The 13155-nt window shown below is 36.3% G+C and overlaps 1 protein-coding gene across 3 annotated transcripts in view; it reads left to right on the top strand.

The window, feature by feature from the left end:
- Positions 1-13155, top strand: part of LOC103660517 (speckle type BTB/POZ protein) — a 63403-nt gene that overhangs the window by 24358 nt on the left and 25890 nt on the right. Inside the window, exon 2 of one of the 3 annotated variants that reach the window (XM_040640796.1) lies at positions 7080-7130. The exons of the other annotated variants lie outside the window; for them this stretch is intronic. The gene's annotated coding sequence lies outside the window, so the exon portion shown is untranslated. The remainder of the gene's footprint in view (positions 1-7079; positions 7131-13155) is intronic. 3 annotated transcript variants of the gene reach the window in all.

Genomic DNA, 13155 nt, shown 5'->3' with positions numbered 1-13155 from the left:
CATATGATTTTTTCCCAGGGTCCAGTCTTCAAAGTAGGCATGAGCCTGTCAATGATTGGCTCCCTTAATAATGGTGCTCAGCAGAGTTGCCATTTGAAAATGAAATGGGAATTGAAAGCTAGAGTATATAAATATATCTTCTGTCAGATATTTTTCATTTCCTACATGTTGAATAAAAGACCATACATGATCTAAGTATCAGTCATAGGAATGATGAAGTTTTGGATTTGGAGAACTCAAAGAGTTGAGTTTTGAATTCAGATGCCTTCATAGTCATGTGACCACGACCTCTGAGCTTCTCTTTCCTTATTTGTAAAATACTTGCTCCACATGCCTCACAGGGTTATTAAAAATCCCAAATAAGATGATGAATGTCAGAGTACTTTGGAGACTGAGGCAGTGACTGATGTTTTTGAGGAAATGGTTACGTAGCTTAAAACATTTAACACAGGATGACCTCAGAAGTCCTTTTAACGAAGACCAGGAGGATGGGGGAGTAGCATGTGGGTTGTACCTCTTTTGTGAATCTTGAAGCTGTGGTTTCCACTAGGTTGTCATACCTAACTGTATGGACCTATTCTCAGTGGTCTTATAACTCTTAACCAAAGTGTTTTGTGAAACAGACGGCCCCAGGTACATTTCGGTGCTATAAAGATGATAAAATGTAAAAGGAAGTTTGGTTTTGCTGTCTTATTTGGTAGTTGGAACTGTATTCCTGGTCTTCATGCCAAAATGAAAGGCAGCAAAATATGGTTGGTATTTTTGACTTTAAGTTTTCTCCCCTTTAGTTGACCTTTGGGCTATGGCATGGGATTTTGTTTGGTTTGGGAGTATCTTTTCCTTAAGAAGTGAAAAGTATAAATATGCCAGAGGCTTGCTAGCAGTTGAAAGCAACTGTTGGTCAGCAAGAGAATGGAAAGGGGAAAAAAAAGGTTGGGGATGGCAAAAAGCAAAGGAAAAGAGAGGAAAAAATGTAACTGGAAGAGGAGAAAAAGCTTAAATCATTTCAGAAAGTCTCAAGTTTTCATTTAAAAAAATCTGTCTTTGAGTTCAGGGACTAAGAATTGAGGTGATTAAAGAAGGGATTAGTCCTATGAGGGCAATGAATAAAATTAGGGGGAAGGGTGGAGGACAGGTCTTCAGGAGGTTAGAAGGTAGAATGGTGGAGAGGAAAGAGAAGGTCCTCTGTGGAAGCCTGGTTACTTTATAAGGATTTATAGCCTCTGAAGATAGGCTGGATTACTGTATTAATTGTATGTAAAATGTGCTTTCTTGGGGGGCGCCTGGGTGGCTCAGTCGGTTAGGCATCTAACTCTTGATTTTGGCTCAGGTCATGATCTCAGGGTCATGAGATCGAGCCCCATGTGGGGCTCCACGCCCAGCACTTTCTCTCTCCCTTTTCCCTCTCTCTCTGCTCTTCTTCCCCCCCGCCCCACTTTTTCTCCCTCTCTCTCAAAATTAAATAAATAAAAATAATAAAATGTGCTTTCTTGCTGAGGTATATGAAGTCAGCCTCCTCCTCCCTCTGCTTAAGTAAGCCCAGTGCTATGTAATTCCAGTCAACTGGGAAAAGTATTTTATCAACAAGAGTTAGTTTTTTCATTATTAAGAAGATCTGGTCTGAATTCATTGGCTTTTTTGTTTGTTTGTTTGATTCAGACTACATTATTGTCTATTTAAAATATTTCTCTGATGTTGATTTAAAAAAATCTTTCCTACTTTACTTTTCCTTCTGAATTTGTTATTTTTGAAACATTTTTTTAAAAGGCAAACTAGAGAGACTGTGACAAACCTCTCTAGCTGAAGACCCTCTTTATTTACTTTCTCGGGTTTTTTCCCCACCCTCGCTCCCCAGAGACAACCTATTACCCTGAATTTAGTGTGCATCCTTGCAGTGTGTGTGTGTGTGTGTGTGTGTGTGTGTGAGTGAGAGAGAGAGAGAGACAGAGAGAGAATGTGTGTGAATATATAAATTCTATGACAGTCGTTTGTTTTTTGCTTCTTATTGTTTTTCAGGGTCTATCCATCTGCATGCATATAAATCTAGGGCCCTCGGTTTAGCTGTTTAATTTTTATTTCACTATGAATAGTTCAGTTTTTCCAGACCCTTTGATGGATCTTTAAATTGTTTCCATTTATTTGCTGTTACGGACAGAACTCCAGTAAACAACAGCCTCCTGTGCTTTCCTTGTCCTCTTCCTCCTCCTCCTTGTTGTGATAGTTGTTCTTGCTGCTTCCCTGGTTTGATTTTTTCCCCCTAAGTATCTTCCCTGAATTCTTCCAATTAGCCCACCGCTTTGGTATTCACATCGTCGTTTGGAGGAGAGAGAGGGATGAGGAAACCCTTTCATAACTCGAAATGCCAACTTCTTTTATTAGGGTCAGAGGTTCTAAAAATTTTTTTTCCTATGGATTCTTTTTGGAATCTGATAAATTTGGCAACTTTTGCATTTCAGTGTTTTGTATTTTAATTGTCTCATCTCCAGTAGCTGTTTTTCACAAATGTCAGTGACTCCTTACCTCATCTTTTTCTCCCTTCCTCTTTTACTACTTCTTAACTCCTAGAATACTTTCCACCAAGTATAGGGCTATTCACTGATCTCCAGTCCAGTTCAGGGAATTCTTGTGTTACCTTCTAAATTTAGCATGATCCAGGCATGACTGATATTTATAAAAGAGTTTCTTGGACCATTCTTAGCCACATTAAGCATTAAAAAAAATATAAGGCTTCACCTTATATTAGAATTATTACTGATAAATTTTGTTCAGGGACCGTATGTTTCATTGATCAGTAGTTTTGTTTATAATTTTTTTGTCTGGACTCTTTAATCCACTATACTTTCTTCATTATTGCAAGGTTGAGTATATTTTTAATTTTTATGCTCCGTGTCTTTTCCCCTTTAAACGTGGATGCTATTCAGAGCTCTGAGCTCTTGGAATGCTGAAGTGTTACACATGAAAACTGTTACTCTTCTCTAATAATACCCTCTGCCTGCTGCAAGTGTTTGAGTAGGACTTCCTTTCTTAACAACTAATTTGGGCCGCCACCTCATGTATGAATATATATACAATATTTTCACCTCATGAATATGTGAACTACCTTTAAGAATTTATGTGTGAAGTTTTTTTAACAATTGATAAGACCTTAATGTTGAAGCCTTAGTAATAAGTATAACTACGGAATATCAGATGCCTGTGTATTTTCTTGCAGATTTATTCATGTCTTAGGATATGGTTCGGGTCACAAGTATTGTATGCTCAGCCATAAGTTTTGTTTAGTGAATTATTTCCAGTATGCTACTGTAATCACTGAGTTTGAATGGAGTTCTTTACCTGCTCTTTATCACATCAGTCCCGCAATTTATGCTGGGGAGAAATGTTCCTATTTTTAATCTTTTTTTAGAATAAGATTCTATGATACACTGACAGTATGGAGTTTTGTTTTCCCTTTCACTCTGGAAACTGCTATAACAATTTTTAGTACCTAACTCAAAAATAATCTTTTTTTCTCTAACTGTAGTCACGTTCTTGGGATATTTCATCGGGATACATAACAGAAGCCTTCCATGTCTGTGGGAGTAAAAATATAAAGAACTTTCTTCTTGAAATTATCTTTTGTTTACATAATTCTTTTTAAAAACACCTTTTTTTCCCTTCTATTAAAATAAAACCTCATTTTGAAAAAACCCAACACTGAAAAAGCCTAACTAAAGGAAGCAGTCAGTCTTCATGCTATGTCTTGTCAAGAAGTTCCCATAGCGGGTACACCAATACACGACTGCACCAGCACACTGGAAGAGTTCTTGTCTTTTGTTAGTTTCCCAGCATTGTTATTACTAGAACAGGGGGAAAATGCAGCTTGGTTTGTATCAACTCTTTATAAGTCTTATTTGACCCGTGACTCAGTAATACTACTAACCTGAAACTTGTTAGTAAAACAAACTTTGTTAATAAATTTGACATAGATGGGCGCCTGGGTGGCTCAGTTGTTAAGCATCTGCCTTCGGCTCAGGGTGTGATCCCAGGGTCCTGGGATCTAGCCCCGCATCGGGCTCCCTGCTCTGCTGGGAGCCTGCTTCACCCTCTCCCACTCCCCCTGCTTGTGTTCCCTGTCTCGCTGGCTGTCTCTCTCTGTCAAATAAATAAATAAAATCTTTAAAAAAATAAATAAAAATAAATTTGACATAGAGGGGAAACTTTTTTTTTTTAATGTATGGAGTTACTGTCTAATCTTTCAAGAATGGAAATCCAAAAGAAAAAGAGATTAACTCAGCCATTTATTAAATAAGTGTTTATTTCTGGCCTCCCTTGTGCCAGACAGGAATCTGCCTTTCATGCATTCCAGATACAGTAGGGTAGATGATTTTATGTGCTAGAGAAAAATATGAAGTGATGAAGGAGGAATAGGATTGTGGCCTTGGGGGAGAGGATGACATTTTTAAGGGTGCCAGGAAGGCCTCACAGAGATGGTGACTATTACAGAGAGATCCAACAATAGTGAGGGAGTATGCCAGGAGAATATCTAGGGGAAGAGTTACCCAGGTAGAGAAAAAGGCGAGTACAAAGCCCTGAGGCAGGGATGGGTCTGTTCTGTCTCAGGAACAACAGCAAAGAAGGGCAGTTTGACTGGAACATAGTGAGCTCAGGAAGACATAATTGGAGATGAGGTCTGATTGTGTAGGCCTTTTCCAACCATTACAAGGATTTTGGCTTTTACTCCAAGTGAGATGGGAATTCATTGGAGGTTCCATCAGAGGCCACGATTAAACTAAAAAGGTAATACCAAAAAATAATACTGTATCTTGGCTTTGCTTTCAGATACCTTGGATTATTTCTTATAATAATTTGGGTTTTACCTAATGGCTCCTGGTGAATAGCCTTATGTAGATTTAAACATTTGTGTCAGTACTGTAAATTTCCCTGCAATACAGATCTTAGGTATTTCATTTAAATTCAAAGAAAGAAAGTATGATAGGCAAGTCTGTCTATAGGTGTTCATTCCTAGGTGGCCCTGCTTTATTACTGATTTCTCCTTATGAATTATCTTGGAAAAGAAAAGTGTGTATTCTGTGCAAGACATTGTATTCACCCTTAGATGCAGAAGGATATATGCATGTGTGTGTGGGTGTGGGTGTGGGTGTGTGTGGGTGTGTGTGTATGTAGCTACTGTATTTTAACGTATTTCTTGAACATTTTTATTATGAAATATAAAACAGAAAAATATATAAAACATAACTGTATAAAGATGAATTATAAAAAGCAAGTACCTATATAACCACCAATTAGACCTAGGAATATATCATTGCCAGCACCCAGAAGCTTGCTATATTGTGTATTCCTTCTAGATCATAACCCATGCTCTTGTGGAGAGTCTGACATTTGTGATAATCATTTTCTCTGTGATTTTACCACCTAGAATTCCTTACAAACCATTATAATTTAGTTTTGTCTGTTATTGAACTTTATATAAATAGAATAATATATGTTCTTCTGTGTCTTCTTTCAGAACCTAACAATATGTTTGTAACTTTCATCCATATTGTTATGTAGAACAGTAGTTTAATTTCACTGCCATATAGCTTCCTGTTATATGAATGTACCATAATTTATGTATCCATTCTACTGTTGATGTTTTTGGCTGTTAGGAACAATGCCGCTATGAACGTTCTTGTTTATGTGTGCTGACGGATGTGCAGGAATTCCTCTGGGTCATTTTTGAGAGTGAAATTGCTGTATCTTTAGTTTTATTAGATAATAAACTGTTTTTCAGAACTGGTTGTGTTAATTTGCCATCCTACCTGTAGTGTGAGAGGTGTTCCTGTTCCTCCCAGTCCTCATCAGTATTGTCAGACTCCTTGCATTTTGCTAATCCATTGGGCCTGAAAATCTTCATTGTGGCAAATGAACTGAGAAACCAAAGCCTTACACTTAAAAAAAAAAAAATCAAGAGTAAGGGACTGAAGGTATTGGTTTCTGTTTTAAGAATCACCAGCATTCAGCATTTTCATTTCTTAGAGTTGGTTGGCATCTTCCGCCTAGGACTACTTACAGAGTCTTAAGAGGTGTTTGTCTATCTACCCTCAGAGGGTCAGGAACCTTGTCTGTCTTTTTTTTTTTTTTTTTTTTTAAACCACTGTGTCTGAAAGAATGCCTTGCACAGTTGGTGTTAAGTAAATATTTGTTAAATGAATTCAGCCTCACTCTTGCTACTCTTAAATCTTCTGATCAAGACTGGCCTGTTTTAGCATCAGTAGTTGAAGACCGTTTTTGGTGAGGGCTTCTTCTATTATCGATAGTAACTAGACTGGTTTATGAAAATAAGAGAAGCTTATTTGTAGGTCTACCAGTTAAAGTTAGTGTTTAGATTTTCAAGAAAAGATTCTATTTTTAAGGAATCTCCCAGTGTGTATGCAGTACTTCATTTTCCCACAAAAGGGAAGAGAGTGCTAGAATTTTCTCCTTATGTTAGGCTTCTGGAAGGCTGGCAACCACTCTTATCCCTGTTTCTGTTTTGAATTACTTCGTAGGCTATGGTAGATAATTAGGGTGGTGGTGGTGTTTAGCCAAGATATCCCCCCAGTCTTCACCAGGAACCTCACTGTGGTAGCTGTTTGTTAAAACCATAGAATACATTGCTTTGTTTAAATGTATCTTGCTTCAGTGTAATTGACCCAGAGTACTTTTTATAAAGGACATTTTACATAAAAACGAAATAAGAATTCTTTGAACAGTTTGTGAGGTAACTGGCAAATGTGATGATGACCCCCCTCTTGTACATGTTGACACGAAGCAAACCATTGATTTCATTTTTGCTGCATTCATAGGCCAGTTGATTAAAGGAATTAGCTTGGATTTTTCGGACATTCATATCTAAGTATAATCTTTTTGAGAGATGACTAAAAATAGAATATCCAGAACTAGTGATAAAATCTAAGAATGGTCATTTTGACTAGGAAATCCTAGCAAATGTATTACCTGCTTTTGTAAGATTTTTCCTTTCAGAATAGCCAAAATAAGTAAAGACTTGTATGAGATTCAGAATCTGGTTAAGTCTGATTCATCATCTCTATTTCCAACAGAGGTTTCCTGTTAGACAAGACAAATTAGAGTCTTCCTACTGACTTAACTTGGTGAGTTTTTACATAGTTTTATTTTAAACGTAGTTTAAGATCATGAGGAAAAAAGCAGAATGAAGTGCACAGAAATATTTACCATGACTTTAAAAAATGCACATCTTGAGTGCAATCTACTGTTTCATTTCAGTGCAAATGGTATGTAAAGTTGGACTTCATAGAAGGTAAACATGTAAGGTGGTTTTTTTTTTTTAATAATGAGCATTACAAATGGTTTTAAAGAAACATTTTTCATAAGTGACTTCAAAAGAAGTTTTATTCTAAGTATTCTTTTCTGGAGTAAACCATAGCTATTTGTTCAGATCTTCTGTGAAGAGAAGCATATAATGTAAGGCTTTACACTAATGGTGGAAGGGAAAAAAGTTGGAATTTACATTGGTAATCAGTGGTTGATAATACATGATAAAGAGACCTTAGAGTGAGATGATTTTTCTCCCTAGAAAAGATCTTCCGGGAAATGAGAATTGCAGTTTATGAAAGGAAACAAAGCAGGTCATGGGCTTCATTTTACTCTGTTCAAGGTGTTTAATTCTGAGCAGATTGCCTTTGTGTATGAACATAAAGCTCATCTTTATGTGGTTAGCTTAAAAACTGTTTCTGCCATTCAGGCCAGCAACTTAAAATTTTACTTTTTCGTATGAGATTTATGCCTCAAATGTTTATGTATATTTTCACAGAGTTTTATTGGGTAAAATAAGTATTACTGCATTTTAGTCTTTTAAAATCTGACACAAATTGTTGGGAGCCAAGAAATTCTGTTAAGACAGACATTCTGTCTAACTTTCCCCTGTTTTGTCTGCCTGTGTGGTTTTACTTTTTCCTTGTGTCATGAATTTTGGAATGAGCATTTAAAACAGAACTTCCTGCCCGTCCTTTGTTCCATTTAGCTTAGTTAGAACCTTAACATTAACATAGAAGTTGGCTTATTTTTAATAACTTTAGAAGAAGAGGGAATTTATTTTCTGCAGATGGTTTCTAAGTAAGGAGCATGGACATGGATCCATGTGAACAGTCATCAGATTTTTTCTGGTAAGACTACAGTTAAAGGAGATTAAAGCAAAAATACACTTCCATCTCTCTTTCATAGTTGAAGGGAGGCATAAGTGTCTCTTGTAAAGAACAGTGTCTCCAGAGAATACCAGATTCTGTACTGCTAGACAGTAGTAGTTAATGCTGAAGAGAATTGGTTGCCCTTGTAGTATACCAAATTTTCTGGAGTAGATGGGCCTTTTCAGCTTTGAAGTTAACGCACTTAGTCCACATAGTACACCCTAAGACCAGTTTAGATGATCTTCTTGGCTACGTATTCCTTGAGCTCTTTCTGTAGCCAAATTGTGTTAGAAAGAAATATTTTTAAACGGCTTGGTTAAAAGTATAGATGGCTGAAGAGAACTGCAGGTTGAATTTGGCTTCTAGAAAGGCCAGAGGACCTTGTGAGGTTATGCAACCTCTGCCTGTTTGTTTCATGAAATGAGTCTCCTGTTTCTGAATTCCTTGCAGCTTGGACACACTTAAATTGTATTAGGGCCAAGGCTTTCATCTGTTTACTATTTGAATTCTATAAGGTTCTTCGTAGTTTGTAGTTGAGGGGAGAGGGTGGAAAACTGTAATATAACCTCCCAAATCTCAAAACAGCTTTGAGAATATAATTATATAATAAACATATCTTCTTAGCCATAAGGTTTTTTCCCCTCTTCCTCCTCCTCCTCCTTCTTTTTTTAAATTCTGTTCCAGCTCTTGTTTTAGAATGAATTTTCTCAACCTAGAGGAGAAATCTTTGATAACACGTGGGATGTGTTAAAATCTTCATCTTTCGTAAGTTTGCTCTTTGTGGCCCTAGAGATTTTTGTCCAAGTCATCAGTGGAATCAACACATTATTATAATTTGTGAAAAGAGAAGTTGCTGATGATTTGGTTCTGCCTATCTAACTTCATTTCTAAAGGTGTTTTCCTTTGGAACTGAGATCCACTTTGAAGTGAAATAGCCCCTTTATAATCAGATTTGTTTACTGATTTGGATTCCTGTCTTTCCATTTCAGACATTTCCCAGATGATTGATTTTGAAAGTGATGTGTGGAGAAGCTTAATCTGATGAACCCTGCCTTTTTTTTTTTTTTTTTTAAAGCAGTTGGAGGAGTTGTTTTTGTTTTTTTTTTCCTGGCAGGGGTTCAGTAATTAACAACAGCAGCACATCACCTGATTGTATTGGCCCAGACCTTGTGAAGTCTATGCTTGTTGCAGCCGTGATTTAGTGTGCTGGATCCCTCACCCAAGAGGAGACAAGATGTTGTTACTACATACATTTAGCTCAGTTAGTCATTTTTACCTAAATTAAAAAGCAAAACAATTCAAGAAGTCTTTCTTTAAGGTTTGAAGAGATGCTGTCCTACAAGACTGTTGAGTGGCCTCTGCCCCTTTCCAGGGCAGACCTTTGCCTTTGGAACAGAGCATGCATTGCATTCTCTCTGGGTATGTTTTTGGGGTAGTGAACTATGCTAATATGTCTGTATAACAACTTTTATATAATTGATAGTTTTTAAGGAGAGGGAATGATTCCCCAGCCTTTAACTTAAATTGGCAATAAATTTTTTTGCTCCTTCATTTTTCTGGTAACTGGAAGAGTTTCATCCAGAATGAGAATTATTCCATATTTTAACCTTTGAGCTGGCTGCAGAGGTCTCCTTGGGGACAAAGACACTTTGCAGTTATTTATAACCTGTAGACAAGGGCAGTAAGGCTGTAAACAGCCAGCACACACTAAGGTTTGGGAGCCTGGGAGCTATCTATTGGTTATCCCACTGCTTTCCATGATTTGAGATCCTTTCATGTACCTTCTTGTTCATCCTCATCTTGGCTTTGGATGAGTCTTACCAGCCAGGCTATTTCTGTAAATCACCATCTTATAACACTTAGACTGAGGAGAAGAAGGTAAAATAGCCTTTTTATGTTATGAAAGTATTATCTAATCCTTAAAATCATTTCGGTGTCTATGCTTGCCTAAGATATCTGTAAACTGGGGAATCTACCTGCATACATACTAGTATACTTGTTTCTGAGTTTTCCTTAAATAACAACAGTTGCAAAAATAATTCAGCTCTTAATCAGATAAATATTTGGCTACGGCACAAAATATGTTCTACAAATTAGGCTGGTATAGAAAAAAGTTATGTGTCTAGGCATGTTTCAGAGATATGTCTATCTCTCTTTATACATGGACGTGTTTACATGTGTATATATTTAATGTTAAATATGTTTTCTCTACTGTCAATTTTAAGGGAATCAAACCTCATGTCAGATATGAAAATTCAAGGTCAAATGTAAGTAACGATGCTCAGGATCTGCCTCAGTTATATCAATATATTGGAATTTTATTATATAGGCTTCAACTTGAAAGAACTCTCAAGGTCTAGCCTCAATTCCTGGCAGTTATTGTAGCGCTTTCTATAACCAGGATTACCCTATTCTGGAAAATGCGCTTATGTTACTGTTGTCTTATGGATTTGGGAACTCCCCATTGAGACATACAGGCTTACCTTTTCTCCCAAGTTTTCTTGGAGTATTTTGGGGTTTTTTGTTTTTTTGTTTTGTTTTGTTTTGTTTTGTTTTGTTTTTTTGATCGAAGGAGAGTATAGTTTTGGAACATATTGAATGAGTTACTTAAAATTGGAGTGAGATGAACTGATACTTTTCTTTTTGAAAATGTTTTATAGTTTTAAAAGTGTGCCTAAATTCTTAATAGCTGTTACTTATTCAGCAACTCACAAACTTTGACCTTTAACTGGAGCTCATTAAGGAAAAATATGATCCCCCAAGACAGTAGTCAACAACAATTTCATTGAACAAATACTTACTGAGGGCCTGTTATGATACCATTTTCGGTATGGGGGATGCTGTTCTCTGAGCTTAACTTCTGGTGTGGAAGATAATAGACAAGAAATTTGAAACAAGATCATTTCAGGTAGTGATAATGAAGAAAATGAAATAGGGTAATGTAATGAGAGGGGCAGGCTGAAAGTTGGGGGTCAGGGAAGGCCTCTCTGAAGACATTATACTTGATAGAACACTTAAATGACAAGGAGCCAGCTATGAAAAGATCTGAGGGAAGAAAGAGCTTTCCAGGCTCAGGAAATAGCCTGGTGCGCTCACTAAGTAGAATTAAAGGCCTGAGTGACTAAAGCATAGTGACTGTGAAGGGTAAGTGTTAGATGAGGTCAGGGACATGCACTGAAGTCTTGGCAGTCATGACAGAGGTAGATTTTACTCAGATAGCAATGGAGACCACTGGAGGATTCCTATCTTGTCTTTCATAAGGGTCTGATTTATAAGTCATCTCATCACTTAGAAAAATTAATTGTAAAGACTGCTAATTGCTTTAAATTTTTTTTTAATTTTTTTGAAAAGAGAATATATTCACATGGTTCAAAATTCAAAAAGTACAAAAGGGAAATAGAATGGAAAGTTTCTTCCCACCCAAGTACCCTGGTTTCCTTCCTTGGAAGTAACCAGTGTCCTTGGGTCTTATATAGCTTTACAGAGAATATTATGTATATGTTAAAATAAATAAATATTTATGCCTCTTTAAATAGAAAGAACCTTCCCATTTTTTAACAGATTTTTATTATATTGTCAATTTGTATCATAATTCATTTAATCAAACCCTTGTTGATGGACTTTTAGGTTGTTTCCATTCTTTTGTGATTACAAATAATGCCGCAGTGAATAAACCTTTTATATTTGTCATATTAAATATATCAGTAGGGTAAATTTCTAGAAGTGAAATTGCTGGATCAAAGGGTATATGCATTTCTTATTCGTTCTGATGTACATTTCCCTTCATGCAGAGTGTAACAATTTATACTCTAATCAGAAATGTTCTCCTTACCCTGAGCAAGTGTTATCAAACATTTTGATCTTTGCCAATTCACTGGGTGAATCAGTGTGTGGTTTAATTTGCATTTATCTTATTATGAATGAGAGTTGAAGATGTTTTCATGTATTTCAGAGCCACTGGTATTTACATTTCTGCAAACCATGGGCTGTTCTTCACCCATATTTCCATTAGGCTGTTGACTTTTTCCTCTTGATCTTTAGATTCCTTTAATACGAAATCCTTTTGTTAAAGAATGAAAAAAACAAAAACAAATATATTGTGTGGTATGTCATTTATATCTCAATAAAGACAAAAGCAGTCATCTTTAACTTGTGAATTTTATAAAGCATGAACCTGATAAGGGATATAAGAGAAACCCCAGTCTTTCCTTCGCTTATTGAGGTCTCTCTTGATTGCCCTTAGTTTCATTTTAAGAAGTGTCTGTAAATTAAAAAAAAAAAAAAAAAGGTACATTTAGTATTTTGTTAGACTAGATTGAATCACAATAAGTTTACCTATGACAAATTTTCAAAAGTCATTCAAACCTTGCAACAGTATGACCTGTAATAATCTATCCTTAGGGTAATGAGAAAGAAGTTATTACCTCACACGTTGTGTATTATTGAGGATGCTGTAACAGGAGAAATACAAACATTACTTTGAGGTCACATCAGTTTCTCAAAAATGAATATATCCAAGTCTTCCCATAGTTTCGTGGGGTTTTCTTTTGTTCGTGTTTTGTCAACAATCTTTTTGGCAACTTCTGTTTGGGAAAATGCAACGTCTCTCAGGTTTAAATCGTTATTGGGATTTTTCCTTACTTGGAAACTGTACAAGGCTTTAAACCAAAAGAAAAAAAAAGTAATAGGCTTATAAAAAGTCCCTAATAAACCATTCTTTTAAGAAGCTGTGTTCCCAGCCGTCTAGCTTGTGCATGTTTGTGTATTATGTTGAACCACGTGAAATTGCCGATGTCTGACTAGTTTTGGCTTACAAAACAATTTCATGGTTCAGTGTCATATCTCCTCAGTCATACTCCTGTAGGTTTTTTTTTTAATTCCTGTAACTTTAAGACCAGTGGATCTGTATGGCTAACTTACAGATATCACGTATGAGATATGCCTGTGTTGGTTGTTGATATCCTTTTTTTTT

This window comes from Ursus maritimus, unplaced genomic scaffold (assembly GCF_017311325.1).
Source record: "Ursus maritimus isolate PB19 unplaced genomic scaffold, ASM1731132v1 scaffold_24, whole genome shotgun sequence".
In the NCBI taxonomy this organism is placed as follows: domain Eukaryota; kingdom Metazoa; phylum Chordata; class Mammalia; order Carnivora; family Ursidae; genus Ursus; species Ursus maritimus.
The sequence above is the reverse complement of the archived record's forward strand: the minus strand, read 5'-3'. Positions and strand labels throughout refer to the sequence as shown.